The sequence below is a fragment of the Pinus tabuliformis genome, chromosome 7 (assembly GCF_031772625.1).
Source record: "Pinus tabuliformis cultivar Carrire ecotype Pingquan chromosome 7, CPIR1, whole genome shotgun sequence".
In the NCBI taxonomy this organism is placed as follows: domain Eukaryota; kingdom Viridiplantae; phylum Streptophyta; class Pinopsida; order Pinales; family Pinaceae; genus Pinus; species Pinus tabuliformis.
The window spans coordinates 843,919,999-843,947,693 of record NC_142293.1 but is presented as its reverse complement, the minus strand read 5'-3'; positions in this window follow the sequence as shown (position 1 = coordinate 843,947,693).

Sequence of the window (27,695 nt, the reverse complement as noted above, 5' to 3'; positions counted from 1 at the left end):
TTGCTCTATAATTTTGTTTTCAGATTTCTCTGTGAAGACTAAATAAGAAAAACACTGTAGATGGTTTTTCCCATTGGGGTTTCCAGGGTACATTTCATGTCATTTTTGCGTGACATGGGGTTCTATTAAATTTCATTGTAAATCTGGTTAAAGGTTTTGTGTATTTAATTTTCTAAATACATGCATAGGTGAGAACTTAATGAAAATTAAATCAACTGCAAAACCTTCAAGAAATCAACACATTGAATATGAAAATAGCTTCTGAAGTAAGATTTGTCCAACAGGAATTGATACACGTTAAGAAAATTAATGACAAATTGAATTAAGTCATCTAATGCTTTCTCCTATGAGCCATAGTATAAATTTTCAATGCCAAATGGCTCACTCTGATCTGTTGGGTGTGAGAGTTTACCTATTTTCTGCACCTTCTTTCCCCAGTTTTGATCCTCTTATCCTCCAAGCATATGAACTTTACATGATTAATCACCCTTTTTCTCACTTTTATAACCTATTCTACTATCATGTTATTTTGTCGTATTTTACTGAATAATACGATACTTTATTCCTTTTTGTAGCTAACTGGGGTGAGCATTGGAGGAGTATTTTGGAAGCTCTTCTCCCTTTCAGGTGTTTCTCACAGGAACAAGGCTATGGAGTAAACAGGTAATGCTGATAAATTACAGAGAAGGGTAGAGAAGTTCGATGTTACATCCTGTATGTTGTTACACGTTGCTGTTACACATTGAATTTCGTTATAGGATGTTGTTACACTACGCGCTGATACAAAGGTCTGTTGTTACACCAAGGGTGTTGTCGCCAATGATTGTTGTAACATCTTGAACCACTATTCACTCACAGGATGTTGTTGCACTGGAGCTGGAAAGTGTGGGTACTATTCCACATAACAGTTGTCGGCATTAGGAATTGTTTATTTTGGAAGCAACAGACCCAAGCGGTTGCAATCCTAACTAATGTATATTTGTATTTAGAAATAGGTTGTAACTACTTTTATTTTTTATCAGCATGAGAATCGTGAGATTCTCATGACTGATCTATTTCTAATTTCGGGCATGTAATAACTATAAAAGAAACTCGATTTCCTATGTACAAGGACGACATATAGAAGAGTATTGTTACTCTGCTTCTGTAACTATGAATTATTTTTAATATTAATCACTCAGTGATGTTGTTATTGCTCTTCAGTTGACTCGTTAATCACTTTCATGTTATTCTTACACCCTTGCTAAGGAGGAAGGTCCCTCCTCTTTGGCAGGGACAACAGTGGTAGAGGTAGTATACATTCTGGTTTCGTTATTTGTTATATGGTTTCTTGTTGTTGCTGTACGAATTGTGAATTACATTCGCTATCATTCCAATTTATATTATGTTAGCCTCACTCTCTTAAAAATTAATAATAAATCCAATTATTAAATTAAATAAATAAAATCATGAGAATTCCTCAAACTAAGGATTCTAGTTGGATGAGAGATTCTCACCAACTAGCTCTCCTAAATTAGTGTGTAAGTTGAGAAATTGTCTCAACCAAGTGAGTCTAAGATAGACACACTATTTTAAGACCACTTGCTCATGTATTTAAATGTATTATTAAATTATTTGAATAAGAGAGAATTACATGAGCATGAGAGACCACAAGATGGCTCTTTGTCTTTTCCACCAGTTTAAGTTTTGTGTGTTAATTTGTTGTGCATATGGTTATATGGTTGTGTGATTCTTCTTCATGTGGTATCAGAGCCAAGTTGATTCCTGCGCAGAAATCATAGATGTTGAGATTTCTTTGTTTATATTTTGAATTTTTTCTGTGTACCAGTGAATCCGCCATTCTTGGAGGTCATTCAAATATTGTTTCCCCAAGAATCTATGCCAAACTTCACACCAAAATGGAGAGGGTCTAGAATTAATTTTCCTCTAGCTCATGTTTAAAAATGAAGAACCTGAGTCAATTCTTGGACACAAGCAGTTACAATATGCCAATTCTAGTTTGGATGGCATCTATGATTTTGTTTAAAATTGATTGTTTTTGGTTGGAGCGACATCTTTTATGAAGCAGGGAAAGCGTTCGATGAAGGGGCGCAGTTATATAAACGCAGAGGATCCTAAATCGCAGGGGTTCAAAGATATAATATCACTGGGCATGATTTCTTGCTTGGACTATATTCATCTAGCTTGTTTTCATGCCTGGACTAGTTACTTCAAAGCATAAGCCCAGCGCTAGTGTCAAAATCTTACGTTTTCTTGTGCTGGAGGTCTGAGTCGATTTGTTGAATTGAGACCATTTCTGTTCTTCAAAACTGCTTATCGATTTATTTTACTATCTTCTGAATTGATTAGTAGGAATGTCGAATTGGTCGTTTCAGTCGAATTGGTCATTTCATAATCGTTTTGATTTTTTAAACTTTCACTACATGAAATCTGTGATCTACAAATTTACGTAATCCTTGACTTGTATCCAGTAGCTGCTCCATGGCATCATCAAGTGGGCATCCCATCCTCTTCTCCATTTCCTCCCCATCCTTCAAATCCTTTCCACGACTGTCATTTTTAAGGTCATATTTTCTGACAAATTCATCAGTCTTTACACTTTCTAGAAAGTCCTCAATATTCATATTGTAAGAAATCTCCAATCCTCCAGTATTCTTGTCTGCTGACTTATTTTCTCATCCTTTGCACTGAGCTATGATCTGAGTTGTTGATTCTGCCATGTCTCCTACTGCCACTATTGCCCCAAAACCAAAAGCCCCATCAATGCAGCAGCAATAGCAATCGGCCACAACGTATTTGCTTCTCAAGCTTAGGATAGCAAAGAAGTTGCATAGTGTTTCCACCAAGCTTCACAAGGAAGGTCCTTCCCACTAATTTTCTTAACTTTGGAAGCTACAGGAGAATCTGGCGAGATATCATAATTTTTTTGTTTATCCTCATTCATAGAGAATGGTTTTGAAAGACTAAAAGATTGTTCTGGTACTTCCTTCTACGATTCACAGATAACTTTATTATCGTCGAAAGTATTTGAGATGCTCACACCACCAGCATCACTATGAAAAATACTAAATTTCACAGCAAGAACAACAATTTCATCATCCTAAACAGAAGCATGTTGATGACGAGGCTCAATCCAGTCCAGTCCTTTGCTGGAATAGACTATGGGTTTGTGGAAACAGAAACTGTTGGGTATTTACTGTGTTGGGAGTCAAATTAATTGTGGATTGTTGGCCACAACTTTTCCCATCAAATACTAGAACTAATGATGTATTTTATCATTGGAGACTGTCTCATTATTCAGCTTCATCAAAAATTTGATGAGCTTCATTCTTGCAGAGCCTTGAGCGCCCGCATGGAATATGTTTTGGAGTGGATGCGTGTCTCTCTCAAAAATGATGGTGCCTAATTTCTGCAACGAAGTATCACACATGGTTTTTATATGCTTAAAGTTTAAAGCTTGAAATCTTCACTTTTTAAAAGTGATTTCATTGATTTTTTTAAAGTGACTTTATTTTAGTGGAACTTTAAAAAAGGAGTGATTGGTAATATGGAGTGATTTTTTTTCTTAAAGGCAACTTATTGTTGAAATGCAAAAGTAGTATTTTACTTTGAGGTAGCTTCAAGTTAAATTGTAATGGAGAAGTCACAATGACAAGTGAGAAAAGTGAGGGTTGATGTGAAAGAGAGGTAAAACAGATATTAAAGTTAACTTTGACGCTAGAGCTTGGCATTATCATTGTTTTAGAGTCAATTTTTGAAGACAATTTGACGCCAAGGAGTTCTCAGTCTGTGCTTAAGATGCCTCAGTAAAGACATTGTCATGATGATATATTTTCAAGGTTAATAAAAACATATCTTTTTGTGGTGATCGTGTCCTAGATCCGCCTGAAATTGAATAATGGGATCATTGGTACACTCTGTGTCGTGAATGTGCTTGCATGATTTGAGTCAAATTTGTAAAACACTCTCTTTATTATGCTTAAACAAAATAGCTACATGCACATAAGAAAGTTTACATATACAAGTCATCGATCAAGCTCCTGAAATAAAAGCTCCCATAATCAATTAAGTTCATAAGCACAGAGCATCACATCATTGACTTGATAAAAGTAATATTCTGCAACAACATTTCACAACAACTAATTCACGCCATCAAGTTAAGGATGCTACAAAAATAAAAAATTTCAAGCCAAGACGACATCAACATCATCAATACTTTTTGTATCACTTGCAGATAAACATTTTTTAACTAAATTGTATGGGTGCATTCTTGGTTGTAACTGACACCCTAATTTGAATTGTTAAGGTGAATACATTAAGTCAAGTAAGTCTTCAACTAAGTCATCAAGACTGAGCTTGTCATTTGTCTCTTGGGTGCATTTTCGATAGTGTTCAACACCCATCATTTTTTTAGTACATTCAGTGCATCACTAAGTGCATTAATCACACAAGAGTTCAAGACAACAAGTATTTCAAGCAAGTACAATCAAGCAAGCAAGCATGTTCATAACAACAATCAAGCAAGTGAACGTGTTCATAAAACAATCAAGCAAGGAAGCGTGAGTATTTCATTCAAGTACGCATAAAACAATCAAGCAAGTTCAAGCACATAATCAAGCAAGCAATCATCTTCAAACGAGTGTGGACTCTAATCTTCAAGTAAGCATCAAAACAAGCATGTGTCTATAGCAAGTGCCCTAAGATCAAGCGAGCGTGTCAAGTAACCAAATCAAGTACAACAGTTCAACGCACAACAAGCAAGCCTGTGTAAAGTTCATTAAAGAATTCATAATGTTTCATTCAAGCAAAGTGATCGTCATCAAGCAAGTGTACAATCAATAGTTCAAGCAAGTGTTTAAAAGCATCAGCAATCAACAACCAGTACAAGCGAGCGTGTCATTTTAGTGATTGACTCAAGTGAGCAATTTTTTCAAACATGACTTCTACCACAAGCAAGCCTGACTTCAAAGTAAGCAAGGAAACATGGTGACACACATTCAGTTGTCCCAAATTATTAAAAATTTAATGTTATTATTAGCTAGTGACATGGTGCACATCAGCAAAACTACTCTTGCTGACATTCAAGTGCATATTCAACATGCACATGAAACAATTGAGTTCCTTCAACTGGAGTCGCAACTGCAGAGAAATGAGTTGTAAGAGAAGCATGTTTCTTCCAAGTCTTTGACCAATCTAGAGACAACTGATCATTCAAATTCATTCATCTGACCAACTTCAAGTGTTGAAGTTGTTCGAGTTCAACTTTCTTCCAAACCCATCATCAAGCCATGGGAAGAAATTCAAATTAATCAAAATCCACACAGCTTAAGATATGTCAAAGATAATGATAACTTACATATCCCTGATTATTCAAATCCCATTCAATTCGTTAGTGTCAGATTACTTGAACAAATCACCTCAACAAGTTCTCAACAACTTGCAGACTGACACCAATGCACACAAACTGAAGTTGTAGACAAACAAAAATACACACAAACTCAAGTTGCAGACAAACCGACATGTTCTCATTGTCAAAGAACTGGTCATCTGGAAGATCAGTGTTTTGATCCCCATCCTTGTCACCATTGTGGAAAGCAGAAACATTCATCAGATAAATGCTACAAACACGACCAACCTACTAGATTGAAGATCGATTATTCATGGATTATTCCCTGGGAATGGTCATCCACAGCCAGAATATTGTACACGTTTTACAATCAGATTCACTCACACATATTGCAGCCAATAATCAAATGAAGATGGTACTCTCGTGTAGTTGAACGGGGGAGTACACCAGTGAAATGCTCCTACACCTGAAGGGGGGGAGTTCAAAGTTTAGATATAATTTGGAGAAGATTGCCTCTCCTTTCAGCTGAAAAAGGGGGGGAATTTCAATGAAATTGATAAGTGGTTGTCAGACTGAAAGTCTCAACAACATCAATGAAGTAGCGAATGGGAATCTTCATCAGCTAGTGGGTGATCATCATCAGCAAATATGCCAGTGGGTGTTCATCAAATTATTTCAGTAGACACCGGACGTTGTTTTCAAGAAAAGGATAGTTGGATCCTTTTGCAGCTTGGCACATGAGGGATTTGTTAAGCAACATTCAGAGATGAATCAAACATGCAGCTGATTCATGTTCTCTTCAGATTTGATTTTTTTCCAGCATCCAACTTTGGCGGTTTTTCAGGCAAATGTTTTTGAGGATCAACTTGAGGACTTGGAAGATGGTTCCTTGTTCATTTTGGAATTATCATTGGGGGGGGAATGTTAGCCTCACTCTCTTAAAAATCAATAATAAATCCAATTATTAAATTAAATAAATAAAATCATGAGAATTCCTCAAACTAAGGATTCTAGTTTGGATGAGAGATTCTCTCCAACTAGCTCTCCTAAATTAGTGTGTAAGTTGAGAAATTGTCTCAACCAAGTGAGCCTAAGATAGATGCACTATCTTAAGACCACTTGCTCATGTATTTAAATGTATTATTAAATTATTTGAATAAGAGAGAATTAAATGAGCATGAGAGACCACATGATGGCTCTCTTCCTTTTCCGCCAGTTTAAGTTTTGTGTGTTAATTTGTTGTTCATATGGTTATATGGCTGTGTGATTCTTCTTCATGTTATGCTGATACACTGAGTTAATCAACAAAATGGTAGTAACCAGCTGGATTAAATATTAGTCACTATTTGGCGTGCCCTTACTTTGGGAGTTGCGAAGTGTGATTTTGATTCTATGGAGTGTTTTTATTTCTACATGAATTATTTGATTCAGTAATTTGATTCAGCGACATATTTTACTATTCTTTCTAGTTTTTCATTCTTGGCTGTAGTGTATTGGCACAAATAGTGCAAACTCCATTGAAATAGCAAGACCTACCCTGGGTTGACAATTATATGTTGCAATCTCGGTCAATTAGGATTGATTAAAATAACACTACATTTTAGCACCATTGCCGAGGATGACAGTTGACGACATAGTCAACCAAGTTATTTGTTTGGTGATAGAGTGTTCCTAGTCCACAATCGTTGGGCGATGAGATGAGGGGTAAGAACCTACACATCTCTCTAACATACTTGGGCGGACTCACCATTGTGACCACTAGGGCACTTAAGGTGTTTTTTTTAGCGCGTATTCAGCTCTTCAGTCGTTGGGTGGTAAGACGAGAGGTAAGAACCTGTGCATCGCTCTAACATACTGGGGCGATCTCACCACTGTCGAAGACTGAGACACTTAGGGTGTAAATTAATACACATAGGGTCCATGTGTGAAACTATAGGAGCTACAGAGATACCAAAACCACTCCCACTCTAATTAGTCACAAGAAAAATGGGTTGTAAAAAGGAAAGGAAGAGTGTAGATTTGGGAAGGAAAACATTTATCTAGGAAATAATCTCTAAGGAAAAAAAGGGACGAATAAGATCTCAAGGGGATGCAAGGAAAAAACGGCCACAAAAAGTTGTTACTCCCGTAACGAGGGTAGAAACATTTGATTCCTCTATCTCGGGGCCATGTCATTCTAAAGCTAGCACCTGCACTCCCAAGATCAAGAATCCAATCTAGGAGAAATGGGGGGGGAGCTAGTAGCCAGAATTTAAGATTGAGGGGGAACATCAAACACCTGAGGCGGGAGAGCACCTAGTGGTTTATCAATATCTAGATATAGGTAGTGTAGTGAAACAACCAGCCTCGAGGATACCTAAGCCATCAATCACACCTGCAAGGCCATCATAAGAACAGTTTGAAGGACTTCTATTACAACAAGGGTTAGAAGGATTAGTCATGGGGGACAACAATGACAACAACACTAAAATAGATGCTACCATCACCACCTTTGAGTTCCCAATCAGGGATATCGGAGGTGAAGCTCCTATGAAAAATATTCCTCTATCATCCTTACCATCCTTCCAAGGGATTACCATGGAAGATCCAAAAACCTTTTTATTTGAATTTGATGCTTATGCCTAAGTTATGATTATACCTCTGATGCTCAGAAATTGAGATTATTTCACACTACTTTAAAAGGGTCAGCCTTGAGATGGTTCATGGGAGTTGTCTCTGCTTCTGTTTGAACATGGAATGATATGAAGGATACGTTCTTATCAAAGTACCAAGACTATTGCAAAACCAAGGACTTAAGGGAGGAGGTATTTAGAATGACATAAAAGGAGGATGAGAGCCTAGAAGACTATGTAGAGTGGTTCCACTATAATCTACAAAGGTCTAAGCACAACAATTTAGACCATGAAATCTTGAAGACTATATTTATCAGAGGAATGAGGGATGACTGCCTTGACACCCTAAACCTATTAGGGAAGTGGGATATATCACAGGAACCATTCGCTGAAATTGTAAAGCTCTATCTAATATGCTCTAGATGATCTTCTAAGCGGAGGAGCACAATTCAAGATGCCTCTGCCTGAATGAAAAAATCAGCAGGAGGAGGAGTAACTAGAGCAGAGATCGGGAATTTGTTCAAGAATTTCAAGACCAATATCCTCAGTACTCTCTCTGCCCAAATAGCGATAGCGTAGATCAAGGAGACACAAGAAAAAGACAATACACCTTTGGTTGTTTTATGTCTGAATTTCTAGAAGAAGCATCCTTTTAGGGAATGCGAATTGAACAACATTAACTTGTGTAATATTTGCGAGCTGGAACATTCAATAGGATAATGTCTGGAGCTTCCTAGACTGAAGGCAGTACTTAGAGAGTTAAGTGAGGAGGTGTAGTCCTCTTATTTCATCGCACCAAGGAGGCCATGGCAACCACGACCTCCAGGTATGTGTCAAGATATTTCCTTTTTCAATTCATGGAGCAATGCATATAATACTCAGCCATATCCATGGCAATATCCTACTCCTTCTTCAATGTAGTTTCCTTCACCCTAGAACTAGTGGTCTCCATATCCCTCTATCCAATATCCTCAATCTCAACCATATCCTTGGAATCAGAACTGGAGAGGAAATGCCCAGAATATAGCTTTACCTGGATTACCCATGCAACAATAGCTACAATTACCTCCTTTCCAAACTCCTACTCCTACACCACCTGTGTGACCCCAACTACCTATGCAACCTAACCCAAACCCAAATAATAAAGCAACTCAGGGCATAGAGGCTCTGACTACCTTCCAAACCTACCTTATTACCCCCGTGGGGATTAATGAAATTCAATTGCGATCGGGAAAGGTAATTAAACCAATTCACTCCCCTATCATTACAGAGGAGGAATGTGAACCATCCAGAAGAGATACCAGAGGCTCTGAGGTGGCTGTTGTGCCTATAACAACTGATACAGAGGAAGTTGTTACATATGTAACAACCAACCTGCGAAGAACTGTTACTGTTGTAACAACCAACTTGGGAAAGGTTGATACACCTGTAACAACTGACTCGACTATTGTAACTTGGGACCCTCCGTATCCTTAGAGATTGGTTAAACCTGGAATGACTTCACAACCCGAATCTGATTTTCTTAGGGAGTTGCAAAATCTACATGTACGAATTCCTCTGCTACAAGCCCTTAAAGAAGTACCTATCTATGCAAAAATATTGAAAGGTTTGTGCATCAAGAAACCTGAGAGGAAGACTAAAGACCCTGCCACCATACATGTGATGGGGAAATTATTTGAATTAATGTATGCTCAGACTCTTCTAACTAAGTATAATGATCCAAGAAATCCTACGATTACTGTCTACATTAATGATCAACCCATAGCTAACACGTTGATCAATCTTGGGGTTGCAATTAATGTAATGACTAAGGACCTATTTACCACTCACAGGTCATAAGGACTTATACATACTCCTACTGTACTTGAATTAGCGGACATGTCCCTTGTTAAACCTAAGGGGGTGTTAGAGGATATAGTGATTACAATAGCTTCTTGGAGGTATCTGGCTGACTTTCTTATCTTACAACCCAAATCCAATTTGGGGGGACATCCTTTGATCTTAGGGAGACCTTGGTTGGCCACTGCAGATGCATTTATAGGCTGCAGATCTGGATATATGGTGATCTTGGATAGCCAGGTGACAAAGAACCTTAATATTTACCCCCCAAAACCAAATGTGGAATTAGACAACCCTTGGTGGGATGAGTTTGAGCCTAAGTCAAATCTTTCTCTACCACTCCTCGCTCTAGGAAAAGCTCAGTATTTCAAAGATGAGACAAAATATGATGTAAATAATGGTTTTGTTAGTAACTCGCTTTGTGTCACTTCGGTTAAAAATGCGAATGAGGAAGAAGAGGTGGAAGATATAGATTTTGAACAAATGAGAACCACTCTGAATATGACAGCAGTCCAATTGAAATAGAACCAACAATTTTTTTAATATTAACCCCAGCCTGACTGCTGAGCAAAACCAATTATTGTTACAGCTGTTACAGAAATACAAAAAGGCATTTACATGGGACTATGCGGATATGAAAGGGAGCCAACCTAACCTACGCACTCACCGTATCTATTTGAAGGATGGCTACAAACTAGTCAAACAACCATAGCATCGCATGAACCCTACACTGAAGGAGGTGGTGAAGGAAGAATTACAAAAACTTCTAAGTGCTAATTTTATTTATCTGATATCTGATAGTCAGTGGATGTGGCCACTTGTCATCGTTACTAAAAAGAATGGAAAATGGAGAGCCTGTGTAGATTACAATGAACTCAATAAGGCCACTCAAAAGGACCATTTTCCTTTACCATTTATAGATCAGGTCGTTGATACCCTTTCTAGAAAGAAATTTTTTTCATTTTTAGATGGATTTAGTGGCTACAATTAGATATAGATTGCCACAAAGGATTAAGATAAAACAACCTTTACTTGCCCTTGGGGAACCTTCGCATACATAGTACTCCCTTTTGGACTTTGCAATGTGCCAACAACCTTTCAAAGGGCAATACTGGGGATTTTTTCTGACTTGTTGAATGACTGCCTTGAAATCTTCATGGATGATTTTACACCTTATGGGGATGCTTTTGAAATAGCATTAGCTAATCTGGAAAAAGTGTTGGAATGATGTGTACAAACTAATGTTTCTTTGAGCACTGAAAAATTTCACATCATGATGACTGAACAGATCATGCTCAGATACTACATTTATGCTGAAGGAATCAAGGTAAACCCTACAAAAATAGAGGTAATTCTGAAAATTCCAACCCCCAAGATGCAAAGAGAGGTACGTAGTTTCTTGGGGCATGCAAGCTATTATAGGAGATTTATAGAAAAAATTTCAAAAATTACATTGCTGTTATTTTCCTTGCCCATGAAGGATGTTGAATTTTTGTGGATAGGAAAGTGTGAGTAGGCCTTTTTAAAGTTGAAATGTTATGTATCAGTAGCTCCGGTATTGTAAGGACCTAATTGGGAACTGCCACTTCACATAGCTACAGATGCATCTAATATAGTTGTAGGTGTTGTTTTGGGCCAACTGGAGAATAAGAAACCTTATGCTATTTACTACATAAGAAAAAATATAACCCCAACTGAGCTCAACTACACAGTGACCAAGAAGGAGTTCTTAGCAGTCATACATGCCATCAATAAATTCCGACATTATATCACTGGGTATCAAGTATTTTTACACATTGATCACTCTATTATTCATTTTTTAATGAATAAGCCAATTACCAATGGTAGAATCACACGCTGGTTATTGTTGTTACAAGAATTTGATATGACAATTGTCGATAAACCTGGAAAAGTTAATGTAGTAGTTGATTTTATTTCTAGGTTAACTACCGATGACAATTGCATTCCTACTAAGGATTATTTCCCTGATGAATATCTCTTTGCTATTTCTACTTACTGACCTTGGTATCCAGATATAGCCAATTATCTTGTTGCAGGGAAGTTTCCATGGTATTTTTCCTCCAAGGAGAAAAGAAGTATTATACAACAAAGTGCTACCTATACCTAGATATATGGGAATCTCTATCACATTGGACTAGATTTCCAAATCAAACGTTGTGTTAGAGAAGATGAGATCTTTGACATCCTTAAATCTCGTCACGAGGAACCTTGTGGAGGGCACTTCGTAGACAAATGGATGGGATATAAATTCCTTTTGATAGGGTATTATTGGACAACAATATTTCAAGATGCCAAGAAGTCTGTGAAGGGATGTGATAGTTGCCAAAGGATGGACCAACCACTACAATTAGATGAGATATCGTTATAGCCCCAAATCGTCTTAAAACCTTTTGAGAAATGGGCCCTAGATTTTGTGGGACCAATTAATCCTTCATCTAGATAGAAATCTTACATCTTGGTCTGCACTGACTATGTCACAAAATGGGTTGAGGTAAAGGCACTAACCAGAGCCACGGAGTAGGTTGTTTCAGATTTTCTGTTTGAAGACATATTTGTCTGATTTGGCATACCTAGGGAGATAGTCACAAATGAAGGGTCCCAGTTTACATCCCATGTTGGTTGAAAAATATAAAATCCATCATAGAATCACAACACCTTATCATCCACAAGCAAATGGCCAAGTGGAAAGCACTAACAAAGTCATTGAGGGGATCCTTACTAAGACCATGGCCAATCACTGAAGGAATTGGGCTGACAAACTTCCAGAAGTGTTGTGGGCATACAAGACTACATGGAGGAATACCATGGGATTCTCACCATATGAACTTGTGTATGGAAAAAATCACTTATTTCTGATTGAGTTCAAAATCAAGACACTAAGAACAACATTGTAGGTAAATTTGGATTTGGCTGTAGTACAAAAGCAGAGATTGAACTAGCTCAATGAATTGGAGGAGAAACGGTTAGCTGATATCCAACAAACAAAGATTATCTAGCAACAGAGAGCTAAGTGGCATGACAGATTCATCAAGAAGAAGAAGTTCCAGAAAGGAGATTGGGCTCTCTTATACGACTCAAGATTCAAAGACTTCAAGGGTAAGCTCTGCACCAGATGGCTAGGTCCCTATGAGGTAGATGCAGTCTTTGACAATGAGACTGTAAATTCGGTGACCATCGACAGTGCAAGGACACCATTTCTTGCAAATGGGCACCGTCTTCGGTTATATCACAAACCTGCTTCAAGGGATTCATTCATCAACATTGTCACAAATTCAGATCTTCAAATTACAGGAACAGGGGAAAGTACCCCTGTGCTGCAAAAATCATAATTTTTCCAATAAGTGTAACAGCTAAAATCAACTACGGTTGGTAGCTGTGTCACCTTCAAACTTAAAATAAATAAATAAATAAATAAACATAATAAAATAATCTGGTTGTGAAAACCTTTTCCAGGCGTAGAAAGACAATTTTTGTAGCAGTTGAAAACCACCTTGTGGCAGCTGTTACACACTATGTAACAACATTTGCTATTTCAAAGCATACTTTACTATAGTGTTGTTACATGATCTTTTCTTCTCTATTTTTTTTTAAATTAATAATATATAATAGTCGTCTTGGTTTTTACACCGTAATAGCCGCCGAATTTTAGAAATAAGTGGAATAAGATATTTTATTGCAATAAACAGTAGAGATCATCGTGGTTCTTGTCATCATAGTTAAGTTCACGCGTCTCACCACCAGAGCTAGGTTTGCACGTCTCACCACCCATGAATTCTCCCCACATCACACAGGTACGTCGTACAAAGGTAATATTGTTATTCGCTTTATTCAGTAATTATGGAAACTTAACATGACATCCATTTTGATAGCCGAGGATGGTTGTCACATTTAAGCCGGGGAGGGGGCGAATGATATTTCGACATGACCTTTGCATGACCTGTGATTATTCAAAAAATCCTGCAATAAGGCATGGTGACCTAGTAATTATTGTTACTTAATGCCCGATCATACCAAAAAGGGAAGTGTACCTTCGACGAGACCTCCCATAACCTAGCATTAATAGGGCAATATTACTTTGTGGTATGAATCATGATTACAAAATCCTAATTCGAAATCCTCACCTGCAACGCCCTACCATTTACCCATGTCGTAGCATTGCATCCCCATTTAGAGTGCTTAGAAAGGTGGGAAAAGAACAGTTGCAAGCTAAAACAACGAAGTAGTGTGCCAACTGCCCCAAAACTTCTAAAGGAAAGGAAAAGGAAGGAGAGCAACACTAAATTTACATAGCAATGGGTGGAGTAGAAATTTGGCATGAGCCAAGGTCAATAGAAGCCTTGGATAATTGCCCTGAAGCATGCTAGATTTTCAAGGATGTAGGCTGGTTTGAGTTCTTCCATAGGTTGGAGGGATCAAATGGCGAAGTTGCCATGGAATTTGAAAAGAATTTAGAGAGAAATTAGATGGAGGTTAGGGGGTTGAAGCCGAAGGTTATAGAAGAGGTGATTGCTCGAGTGATGAGATTACTAATGGAAGGAAAGAGGTGGTTTAATAGGAATGTTAATGACCCCCCCCCTGAAGGGGGATTTCCTCCAAGAGGAAGAGTCACGAGTGAAGAAAGGGAGGGGGATTGACAGGTTGTCACTTCCCCAGCCATGGGATGATGTTTCCCTCTACCTCATCAAGTACATTACCTATGAAGGAAGGGCAACAATTTTGTTTAATTACCACTTTCCATTGCTAAATCACCTTCGGCATCGACACCTGATAAATCTTCCCTACTTCTTGTTGGGAAACATTAAGAATATGGCCACATCTGTGAAAAAAGCTAAGCATCCAAAAACATGTGTCACCAACCATGGCCTCATCAAACTCATTGTGTTGGATGCCTTAAGCCACCAGGGCAGGAATTGGAAAGAATTCATGAGGAAGAAGGCTAGGACCACCCGCAGGAGGCAAACCGGGACGTCTAAGGAAGCTCCAGCGGTGACAAAGGAGCAGCCCTAGCCTTCGATAGTAAGGGTTGGTAAGAGGCCAGTCAACAAACCAATTGGTGATAGGTGGCCAAAGTAGAGGATAAGGGTTAGCGGGCACCCAGAGTCCCCATCCATGTCAAAGAAGAACAAAGAGGTAGTAGAGCAGAAGGACGAGGAGCAGGCTCAGCCAGAGGAACCTTCTTCACCTGGTAAGAGCAAAACTCAATCCTTGTTGTTAAAATTGAAAATTTAGAAAAGGAAAATAGAGAGCTAAGGGAACAACTAGCAGAGGGGAAGGCAGAGGCAAGAGCCCCAAGGTTAGACACTTTGGCTGAGGTCATGGAGAGGGCCAGGAAGGGAGATGTCCTGGGCACTATGTGCACAGCCTGTGCTAAGAAGCTAGTGATAGCGAGGTTTAGAGTCTGTGTAGCAGACACCATCTCGAGGGAAACACAAACTGAAATCTGGGAGCCTGACACACAAAAACCTGTTGAGGATGTTGCTATTACACAAGAACCAGAAACTGAGTCAGCACAGTCCATAGAACTTAATCTGGTAGCAGATACACAAAAGCCCTTGGCTGACACTGCTTTTACAAAAGAACCAACAGAGGAGACGGAAGCTAGCCAAGGAAAGGAAGGAGAAGCTGACATCCACGAGCCTGCGGTTGACACTGTTGTTACACAAGAACCAATAGTGGAGATAGAAGCCGACCTGGGGAAATAAGATATACAAAATTCTATGGATGACAATGCTGTTACACAAGAACCAGTAGTGGGAATGGAAGTTGATAAGGGAAATAAAGAAACTATAACAAAATCCATTGACAAAGCTACTTCTACATAAGAATCAATAGCCAAAGTGGAGCAGTTTCACCCTTGGGAGGCTGTTACGCCCTCAATTGATAGTGCATGTAGGAGAACACTGGGTCCTGATGAAGGATGGTGTTCTAAAGACATGTTGTTGTTACTAGATCTACAGAAAAGGGAGTAGTAGGCGCTCTCTCTACAAGAGGAAATGAGCTCGCTCAAGGCACACAAAAGGATGATGGATTCCCTTAGGGAGAAGTGGTTAAAGGGAGAATGGGAGAGAGAATGGGAAGCACGAAGGCACAAGGAAGTCATGAAGAAGAAGGATAACTGTATCAGTTACAGCAACACGTCTTAGACTTGAAAAATGACAAGACCAAGCTCCATGATACTGCCCTAAACCTAATAGCATGTAGTCGACCATCCCCATCATATCCACTGTTCCTTTGGGAACGATATTATTTATCTCAATTGGAAGCAGTTTTTGAGAATAGGTCTTATTTGGGTTCTTCAACTCGAACTTTTCTTCAGAATTTTCTTTCGCTCGTGCGATTTTGATGAAAAAAGCTTGCTTTTTGAGCTATTTTTCCATAATATCATGTGTGAGTATGTCAACATGAAAATGGTAGCAAGTATCTTATCCTATATGGGAGATTTGAAGTTGCGGGCCTTTCTTTCGTTTATGAGGAACCAGATTGAGTGGCATCTGGCCATGAAATCAACAGAAGTTAAAAAAGAAAGGACAACATTATGGGTTAGAGAAAAACCAGGGATGGTTTATGAACTCAGGCGTGAGTTTAAGTTGTTCCTAAGAACTCTAGAGATTAGGGAAAAGTCAACCTTCTATAGGAAAAGGATTATGAGGATTTTCCTCAATCTGCATGCACATATGAAAATTCGAGCGCTAGCAGGAAGTCTTAAATGCACCAAGGCCTATAGCGCTGAGTTGCAAGAAGGGGATCCTTTTGAATACAGAAATTTCATGGCTGTTCTTACACGGGTGCCTGAGTATGATCAGACCGTGCAGACATTCGGGGTGTTCTAGATTCGGCTCAGATTTAAATTTCCTTTGATTTGGTTGCTAGTAGAAAAGTTTCATCCAGATTACCACCTATGTGATTACGAAGAAGAATCTCGGACACATCAGTTGATGACCATTCAAGGGTACAGAGCTTCGAGTGAAGACATTGCTGGTGCTTACAATTTTACAGACTTGCATCGGGGGTATAACAGGAGAAGTTGAGATTCTGCATGGGGACATGTAGTTGCTTCAGTCGAGGGGAGATGTTGGGTGTGACGTTTTACCTATTTTCTACACCTTCTTTCCCTGGTTTTGATCCTCTTATCCTCCAAGCCTATGAACTTTACATGATTAATGACCATTTTTCTCACTTTTATAACCTATTATATTGTCATGTTATTTTTCCATATTTTACTAAATAATACGATACTTTATTCCTTTTTGTGGCTAATTCGAGTGAGCATTGGAGGAGTATTTTGGAAGCTCTTCTCCTTTTCAAGTTTTTCTCGTGGGAACAAGGCTATGGGGTAAACAGGCAGCACTGATTAATTACAAAGCAGGGTAGAGCAGTTCGGTGTTACACCCAGTATGTTGTTACAGGTTGTTGTTACACATTGAATGCTATTAGAGGATGTTGTTACACTACGCGTGGATAGAAAGGTCCATTGTTACACAAAGGGTGTTGTCACCAGTGATTTTCATAACATTCCGAACCGTTATTCAGTCGCAGGATGATGTTGCACCAGAGCTAGCAAGTGTGGGTACTATTCCACATAACAGTTGTCGACATTAGGAATTGTTTATTTTGGAAGCAACATACCCAAGCGGTTGCAATCCTAACTAATATATAGTTTTATTTAGAAATAGGTTGTAACTATTATTTTTTATCAGCATGAGAATCGTGAGATTCTCATGACTGATCTGTTTCTAATTTTGGGTGTGTAATAACTATAAAAGAAACTCGATTTCCTATGTACAAGGACGACATATAGAAGAGTATTATTACTCTGCTTCTGTAACTCTGAATTATTTTTAATATTAATCACTACGGTGATGCTGTTATTGCTCTTCAATTCATTTGTTAATTACTTTTGTGTTATTCTTGTGCCCTTGCTAAGGAGGAAGGGCCCTCCTCTTTGGCAAGGACTGCAGTGGTAGAGGTAGTGTACGTTCTAATTTCGTTATTTGTTATATGTTTTCTTTTTGTTGTTATACAAATTGTGAATTAAATTCACTGTCGTTTCAATTTATATTATGCTGCTACACTGAGTTAATCAACAAAATTGTAGTAACCAGCTAGAATAGATATTAGTCACTGTGTGGCTTGCCTTACTTTGGTAGTTGTGAAGTGTGATTTCAATTTTGTGTAGTGTTTATATTTCTACATGAATGATTTGATTCAACAATTTGATTCAATGACATCTTTTACTGTTATTTCCATTTTTTTCATTCTTGGTTGTAGTGTATCGGCACAAACAGTGCAAACTCCATAGAAACAACAAGACCTACCCTGGGTTGACAATAAATGATGCAATCTCGATCAATTAGGATTGATTAAGACAACACTACATGATCTATATTAGCTTGGTCTTTTATGGCAGAATAAATGTGATTATTTTTGTGCATCCTTGATGTTCTTATCCTTGAAGATTTGTTTATGAACTCATTGTTTATCAAATTTCTGAATCAACAGAAAGATTGTAAGAAAAATATGTTAGTGTCGTGCATATCAACTGATTTTCCTTCTCTTATTTGTATGAGGATCAGGAGAAAAAGACCTGAACAGGAAAGTGAATAAGTCCAACATGACAACCAATAGTGAGATAGATCCATGTAATGGAAGAGGTATAGTCCAAGAACAAATTGAGAAGAACTAAATTTAGAATGCTATGAATGCCAAACATTGGTTTTCCCAATGTTACTTTGCTTGCCGAAGCCACTCAACCTTTTCCCTCTGAAGCCTCTACTCCCAATACTCCTGACAGTTGAGAGATGCAGAACACATTCATAACTGTTCATATACCAAATTGATATATTATACATTTAAATATAAATCCACCAAACAAAGATTTTCCTGTGGAAACAATATATTCCCTTTTCTTTTGTCTTGGGAATAAGTGAACAATGGGAAAAATTTCTGTGAGTTCCTTTTTCTTAATAAAGCACTCAAATCTCCTAAACACACAACATCGCCAAAAACCCTCGTCTAGAAGCAATTCATGTTTTAGATTGAATGAAAAGGAGAGATAATATATATATTAAAAGGTACAAGTGAAAAAGTTAATAATAAACACAATTAACCTGCACCAGAATTCTCACATGTCTGCATAGAGGACATTTAGAGTTAGGGTTTGCACTGTACAAACCATCCACAATTGTAACTGCAATAGCAGAACAAGCACAACTGAAGCAGAAGATGTGCCTGCATTTCAAAGAGACTGGATCAAACAATGTTTCCTAACCAATGAAAGAGAATGGGAAGAATTTTAGGACACTTCTATAAATCATTTATTGCACTATGCCCACATTTAAGGATTCTACCAATAAAAACACTATGCACTCTAGATTTACTCAAATCTCTGAAGTGAAAATTGTTCATTTTGATGTATAAACATTGGTAATTTGAGTTTGATTTTAAGTTTGAACTTATACCAATAAAAACACGATACTTTCCCAATTTACTCAAATCTCTAAGATTACATGTAGATGTATAAACTTGGATAATTTGATTTTGAGTTTGAGTTTGAATTGATAGGGATTATAGGTAAAACTCTCTACACCTATGTTTTAATTGTGATTTAGGAAAATCTGAAATGGCCCAGTCGATTTAGGAAAATCTGAAATGGCCTAGTCTCTATTGATACAATCTCAAGACCCCAAAGTGGCTACTTGTAAAAACCTGTTGGTGCTTTGTTAGGGGGCAAACTTCCACTCTTGCCAAACACCTCTAGGTCTTGGGTCATACACCTATTTCCTTATATTTGAGAAAGATAAGTTCTTTGACAATCAAAAACAATTTATAGTTTTACAAAAGAACCAAAAAGACAGTTTCAACATAGATAGTATCTGCAAATAAACTAGTACCCTTTGTAGATCATCACCTAGGTTATTACACTGGAATCATGTGCTTACAAGTAGCATCTAGACCTAGTCATGTAGCCCCTACATGAGTCTAGACATAGCTAACCGCATACCTAGGAGATACCTAAAGCATCTCTCGAAATGAAAAGAAAGTACATAAAATAAAAATCTCATCTAGTAAAACTACAAATAACAAAACAAAAAAGCTAAATCTTGTACGATAAAGTAGAGATGGAGGAAGGAGAACATGCACTCCTGTATCAGAGTATTTTGTCTTGAGATTAATCATTAATATTGAAAATTCTACATGAAAATATATATATATATATATATATATATATATATATATATATATATATATATATATATATTTTCATGTAGAATTTTCAATATTAATGATTAATCTCAAGACAAAATATATATATATATATTTAACCAATTCTTGTTATTAATGTCCATATGGACAGACCTTGCCATACTTTTCCAGTATCTTGCATTGCCAGAGCGTTTATGGCAACATATTTTACTAAATTTCCCCCCTCTTTGATCATTGCAAAGTGATCACCAGTCCTTTTACTTGTCAACAATGCAAGATACTTCCCAAATCCAGTGGCAAGGTGCAATTCTAATAACTGTTTTGCATGCGTATTGAAGCAACAAACCACAATAACCATCTCATTCAACAATGATGGAAAGAACATCTTGTCACACACTGGATACAAATTGGAGCCCATTTTAAGTCTTTTTTCAAAGAAAAAATGAAATGACAGGAACCAAATGCACAACTTTGAGCTTCTTCGCAAAACTTATGCCTCCATATGTTGAATACATTTTGATACTTAAATCAGAGTAACAACTTGTAAGTTCTTTGAAATTAGTTAGAAACTAAATCAAATTTAATTCAAGTAACCTTCACAAAAATGCTTTACAGAGTCTAGTACAAAGCAATAGGAAAATCAAATCAATCTGTATTAATTTAGAAGCAATCAAAATTGAGCATGACCCTGAGCTGTAGTTACATGGTTTCTAGCTTCCGAAATAACAATATATTTTGACATATGTAGATGCATCTGTGGTGCTCTTAATCTAAAGGAAGTTCGCTAGGAAATTTTTTACAAATGTAGCCTAGGGAAAGGAGAAACAAGTCAAATTGCTACTTTCACATTGGAGAAGAGAGAAATTACTTCTTTTGCAAAATACTCACAGCTCATAGAAATTATGGATATGAAGGAAGCATTTGCTCTTAAATATATTTTTCTTTTTTAAGAGAAAAAAAATTATTTAAAAATTGTAAATAAAAGCTAATTGAATCATTCTCTCATATGAGAACAGAAAAATAAAAGAAGAATTTACAACAATGAAAAATGATTGCTGGAAACTATTGATTTTACTCTATAATTATGTGCTTCCATGGTTATAATCGAAAATAGGGGATTTCGTTCTCTTTTTGTTTTTCTGTGAGTGTTAAAAAATCCATATTTATTCAACCATTGTTTTATAGAAAGGAAGAATAGAGTCTTCTAGAACTTACCAAGACAGTAGGTGTGGCAGGTCCTATCGACGCCATCTCCCTCTGTGTTAATATCATAGACCTCACTGGAACTATTTCCTTCATCTGAAGATATACCTGTGTTGCTTTTCTTGTGGCATTTAGCAGTGCAGTGCTTGAAAACTTTCTCCAATTTCTTAAATTCAATGTAGGAGACTCCGGGGAGTCGCTCGTGGTGCCTTTGCATGTGCTCCAAGTACTTCTTGCAGAACTTCATCGCTGAATCCTCCCAGTGCACATACAATTAACCAAGATTCCTACAGTTTCACCAGTAGGAAGCTTTCATGTTCAAATATTTTCATATTTATCTAGAACATCAAAAAGAATATCAAAATAACAGGAAACAAATCACGCACAAATCTAGATCCAGTGTAAATTCTTGATTTAAAGTGAAAAATGGCAAAAATATGCCAGTTTTTCCACACAACTCTGGAATGGGAATTCCCTATGTATGCAACAAAACAAGCTAAGTTTAGTGCATCACATCATAGATACCCATTAGCTAACACAATTTCAGTAATTTAGCACATTCCACATGATTTAAAGGCAAACCCTCTCGTTCCTCTGTCAGCGGTAATTTAGTACCGAATTTAGTAATGAAACAAAAAGTTGTGTCAAAACATAGAACTGGAATTGAATAAGAGTAATGAGATTTATATAGTTTAAAATTATGTTTCCTGAAGAAATCTGGTATTTGACAGTACTTCTTTGGCAATTAAATCTTTTAATAGAAACCCTCGCTTAATACTATTGTCTTCACCTCTCAAAAACATTAAAAACCTTGAATGTGAATGTTGAATGGACGTCAGTGTCAATCTTTGAATTTATTATGGAAATTCCTGGGAAAGTGTAGCATGGGGATTTGTAAAAGGATGGCTTCAATGACATTTCAGATTGTTTTCTCCACCATAGAATAATGCCTACATATTATTGAAAACTGCTAGTAACAGTAGATCGTTCGCCATGGAACTTGCAAGCAGAGTGTAAACTGCCAATAATAGCACTCTGATCCAACACAGCCGGAAAGATCGTGTGCCATGGAACTCGCTGGAAGAGTGTAATAAGTTCATAAAATGGAGTGAGTGGAAACCGTAGACAGTCACTAGAGCGAAGCTAGACTTACTGGACAAATGTCACATACTAGGTGTATTGATTCAAAAGAAAGGCCTATCAGCCTAATAACTCAAGGGAGTTACCTGAATATCACACCCTGTGGCATGACCCACATAGCTTGTGGAGTCGATTCAATGTATTGCGACAATGCCATGTTATCAGCGCAAGAATGAATCTGAGCACGAAAGGACCAATAATATTAATCATGCACAAAACCCGCTAACAACCTTGTTTCCATATTGCTAACATGCTATATGTTGCAAGTGAATGAAATTTTTCTAATCACCTAAGATATTTATTTAAATTCCCCATTTTACATAATAATTTGAACCTAAATTTCAACCCATTTACAATGCAGTATCTGTGCAAAAACAAATCGAACATAGTCCATCCGGACATGGATATAAAATGCCCATTTCACATAATAATTCAAAGTAAGAAAATAATTGGCCTAAAGTGGAAGAGTTTCCAAGGAGACAATGGAAAACCTTCGTAAGTACCCCTAGGGTTCAACTTTGTTAAAAGACTCTATAACATTTGAAGTCTCATCGAAAATCATATTAAAATATACTATTAATTTGACAACATAAACTATCATTACAAATTGCACGAATAAAATTTGTAGCAGAGATCTAACTCAAAGCGACAAAAAGTGGATATCAACTTGGAATATTAAACCAATATCTCAAAATCAAGGCATCATAAATCAAGAACAACTCAAGAGAACCAATACTCCCAAAATAACCCGTAAAGTAGTAATATTAGCAAGTGGATCTATAGTCAAAGGATGTATGCATTATCATTCAGTGGCCTTGAAAGGTAACTAGGGCCTCTCAAGCTCGAAAAGAGTCATATATATTGCAAAGGAACAAACATTGTTGAAATATTCATGGAATATTAGTGAAACAAACAATAATATGGAAAAATCATCATCTCTTCTAAAAGGAGTGCCATTATTGAGCAATATTACTTCAAAAAACATTGCAATGTTGGGGACTCAAATTATAATCTCCCATCTCACTAGTTTCTCTCAAGCTTCCAGTATCCAAATTGAAATAAATGTGAGTAGAGCGAAAGCTATTGTTTAAGTCATTTGACATTTGGGAGGCAAATCACATCCTCAAAATGAACGATACATAGACTCAAATGGCTAATCAAGCAATTCAATCCACCCATTAATTGAACTGTAATTGGATTTGATAATAAAATTAAGAAAAAGAAAATGAAATATTGCATTGGCCCTAACTTCCCAACAAACCACCCAACGATAGTTAGAAAATGGCCTCCAAGTTCTAGAAATATATAGAGATTAGATAAAGGAGCAGCATAGAGAAAAGATAATAGGGAGTCAAATATAGAGAATGGGTAGAGAATGAAGGTTGCTATCACATGAGGATGCAAACCAAAACAATGATCTTTCTACCAAAACTAGGGTACATTACATAATGTTTCATCTATACTTAACATCTTTAAGCTCTTTTTATTATCCTTCTCTCAATTTCTATGCAAGATACAATCAAAGCACTAAATGCCCTATCTACTTATATGATGAGCCCAAAAGAGATACAACTACCCTATCCTCCAACTCCAAATAAGGCATCTCACCAAATCACAACCTTCTCTACTCACATCCATGTTCCATCTAAACAAGTTGACTATCATCCAAACACTTTTGAAGATAAAACACAAGAGACCTGGAACAGGTGGGAAGAAAAAATAATACCAACACGTTTCCAACATGCTACACTAGAGAAAATTGATGTTGTAATAGCCCCTACAAGGGAATTCCCCTCCAAACGATTTCATAGCAAGGATACACTTTCATGTTCTAAGTAGCCAAATCAATCAAACCAAGCGCTCTCTCATTCTTGGGCACTCGACCCTCTCTCCACCATACTTTGAATATAAATAGGAATGTAAGATCTATTCCAAATACCAACATTGTGTTTAACTAGGCAAACTAACATGAAACATAATACATCCTCCCAACCACTGTTAATTACTAGAAAATTAGATCCTTACATTATTGGACATGATGCTTAGCTTGAAACTGTTGCAAACACCAATCCCACACAACAACAGTTGAAATCCTCACTCCAAATAAGTCCAAGCTGCAAGCACTTATTTCCTATACCCCTCTGATATAATAACAGCTCCATGCATGACAAGATTCAATTAACATTCATTATTCACCTTTATTTCAAATCACAACATGTTTTTGAAAATATGAATTAGATTTCGTAATTGATTATGCATAATGTTCTGCATGCATACCTTTGTTGCATTCAAGGCATCTTCCACTCTTAAATTATTTTCCTTCAACTCTGTCTCTATTTGTGCTCCCACCTATCAACAATTATGAACACTATCATATACCCTCCATTCTTACTTTAAACAAATATACATTGAAATGCAATCACCAACATCCATCAACTAGATTCATATTGCTATAATGCCAATAACAAGGAATTGTTACAAATAGCTACCATTAATTCAACCATGCCAAACTTTACCTAGATAACAACAACTCCACCAGAAATCTTGGTAATTCTTTCATTCAATTTTTCTTTTTTGTAGTCTTGTTTTGCAACCTGCAAAGAAAGTGAGAATGATATCATTGGTGAAAACCTTTGATAAAATAGGTTGATAGGGAAGTTAACTATCAAGTCAAACATATTCTGATATTAAAGCAACCTTAAGTTATTTAAATTTAATGTTTGTAATTATTGTTGCATGTTCCTTCAGAGACACATATATTCAAAGTATAAATCGTGCATCAGAATTGTTGTTTTCTACACTCCTGTCTTGACAACTCACAAGTCAAATTTGAGATTAATACCATCATCATGAATGATATTAATGAGGATATCCCTCCCCAAAAGGTGATGGCCACTTTACAATATATGGTGGCTATATAGAGAAAACAAGACAATAACTTCAAGCCTCCATTTGGATAAAGCAAACTATTTTTAAGTTATAGAGAAATAGCACACCTCAATCAAGATTCTAATTTGAGACACTCTTTTATTAACAGCTTCATGAGTGTTCCCATCACCAACTATCATTGTTGAATCCTTGGTAAGTACCACCTTGGCAGCAGTACCCAGAACCTTACTTCCAACTTTATCCAAAGGAAAATCCAACTTCATCCCTGATAACAATGCCTGCATAGAGAAAGAATAAAAAAACAATATCTACATAAGATATGAGAAACCTGTGACTATAGACACGGTGGAGATATTTTATTCTCAATACCTCTCACTTAGTGAGAATTTATCCTATTAACATGAAAAGTTGAACTTGTAGAGAAAACCCATTACCAAATAAAGATTGTTTCCACGACAAATGATATAAGACTACTTATATACACATTGAGATTTGTACTTAAGCTCTTAGTGCATGTAAGTCCTTAATGTAGCTAAACTTGAAAAATACCTCCAGTCAATATAGCAATGTCATCCAAATATTGGCTTTTCCGCTCTCCAAATCCAGGAGCTTTCAAAGTGCCAACCTTCAATGCACCACGAAGCTTGTTCACAACAAGAGTAGCCAAGGCTTCTTGTTCAATGTCCTCAGCAATGATCAAGATAGGATACCCCCCATAGATGGCCTCTTCCAATATTGTGATCAAGTCTCTTGTAGTTGTGATATTTTTGTCAACCAATAATAGCTTCAAATTATAAGAAAATATAAAGATGCAAGTTCATTTCCAAATTCCTAATCAATGAATTTTAAAAATCAAGTGCAAATAAATAGAAATTTAGAAACCCTCTTCCCATGCTTAGTAGTGGTCATATTTCTTTCCGATCAGTATTCTAAATCCAATATTGTATAGATTTGAGAAATAAAAAAAGGCTCATAAGGCACATATTTTAAAATTCCGCACAAAACCAACACCAACACAAATTGAACCAGGAGGATGTGCCATGAATATATGAAAGATGAAGGTAATTATGAAACAATTCCACAAGTCATGTTAGATTTTATTCTAAAAATGTTACACATGATTTCTAACCATTCTCTTTTCATTACAAGGAGCACTAACAAATAAAAACACAACCAAAAAAACACAAAAAGCTTTCAATTCACATCAATTAGCTTGCAATTTCATAATCCACAGACATCTTCTCATTGTCTGTCACAAAATATAGAGAAATATATCCACGATAAAATTGCATTCCCTCAACAACATACAATTTTTTTTCTGCACTTTTACCCTCTTAAATGTTGCAACACCTTTCCTTCCAAATTTACTCATAGCCTACGTTATCATGTTTCCTATTTCATAATTATTCCCAACACTTACTGTACCAATATCTTCTAATTCACTATCTTCAACCTAGAGAATAATGTTGATTACAGGGTCTTAAGTTTTAGCATGTACACTCCCTTACATATAACATTTGTCCTAGATGTTTCACAAGTAACTCCTCAACATTCTAGCCTGGAGTCTTCAAGAAACTCTAGCCAACAGTTTTGGATCAACTAATCTAGCATGTTGAACTCACAAATAATCTAGTGAAAGATGAATCAAGTAACTATACTAGGGAGACTACTTAAGAAGGATTTCCTTATTTCTAGAAAGGTGCCCTACATTGGAATGATTAAATATCTAGTGGTTAAGCTGGTACAGATGCCATGAAAGCATGTAATGATGGATGTAGTGAATCAGTGATCGTAAATGTCCATCCTACTTATGGTTTGTTGATGTGACGTAGCTAGGGTACTCCTTTGGGGGAAAATATTGAGTTTGACTTGTAATATGCCATAGTCCCTGTGTTCAGAGGGAGAACCTGTAGATTATAGAGGGAACCCTACCAATTACACAAATTCTCTCATGTATACAGCTGATGAGATGGGTGAATATGTAATGAGTCTTAATTTTGAGCTCGTGGAAATTTCTAAGGATTTGATGAATGAGGATGAGAGGCCTGAGCCTACTAGTCTATGGAATATTAGTTTTGATCAATTTTATGAGGGCTGAAAATGGCACCCAAGACACCACAAAAGGTGTCCAAGCAAGTAAGAGTCATCTTCAAAATAGTTATTAACCTTTTTCAACCATCTAAAAGCATAATAATGTTGATCTTCCTTACAATGAAAGTTTCCTCCAACAAGTAACCCAAGGCATCAACAATGCATAAATATAGATAAGGCACCAAAGGATGGCCCTATTGAATCAACTAATGTAACACTATCTATAGGGATAAGTCTTTATAAAAAAATGAAGGCCAAGGAATTGGTGAAAAGATCACTCATTATACCCACACACTGTGAATCATAACCTAAGAACATCAATGTATCTTAAAGATGAAATAATAACCAAC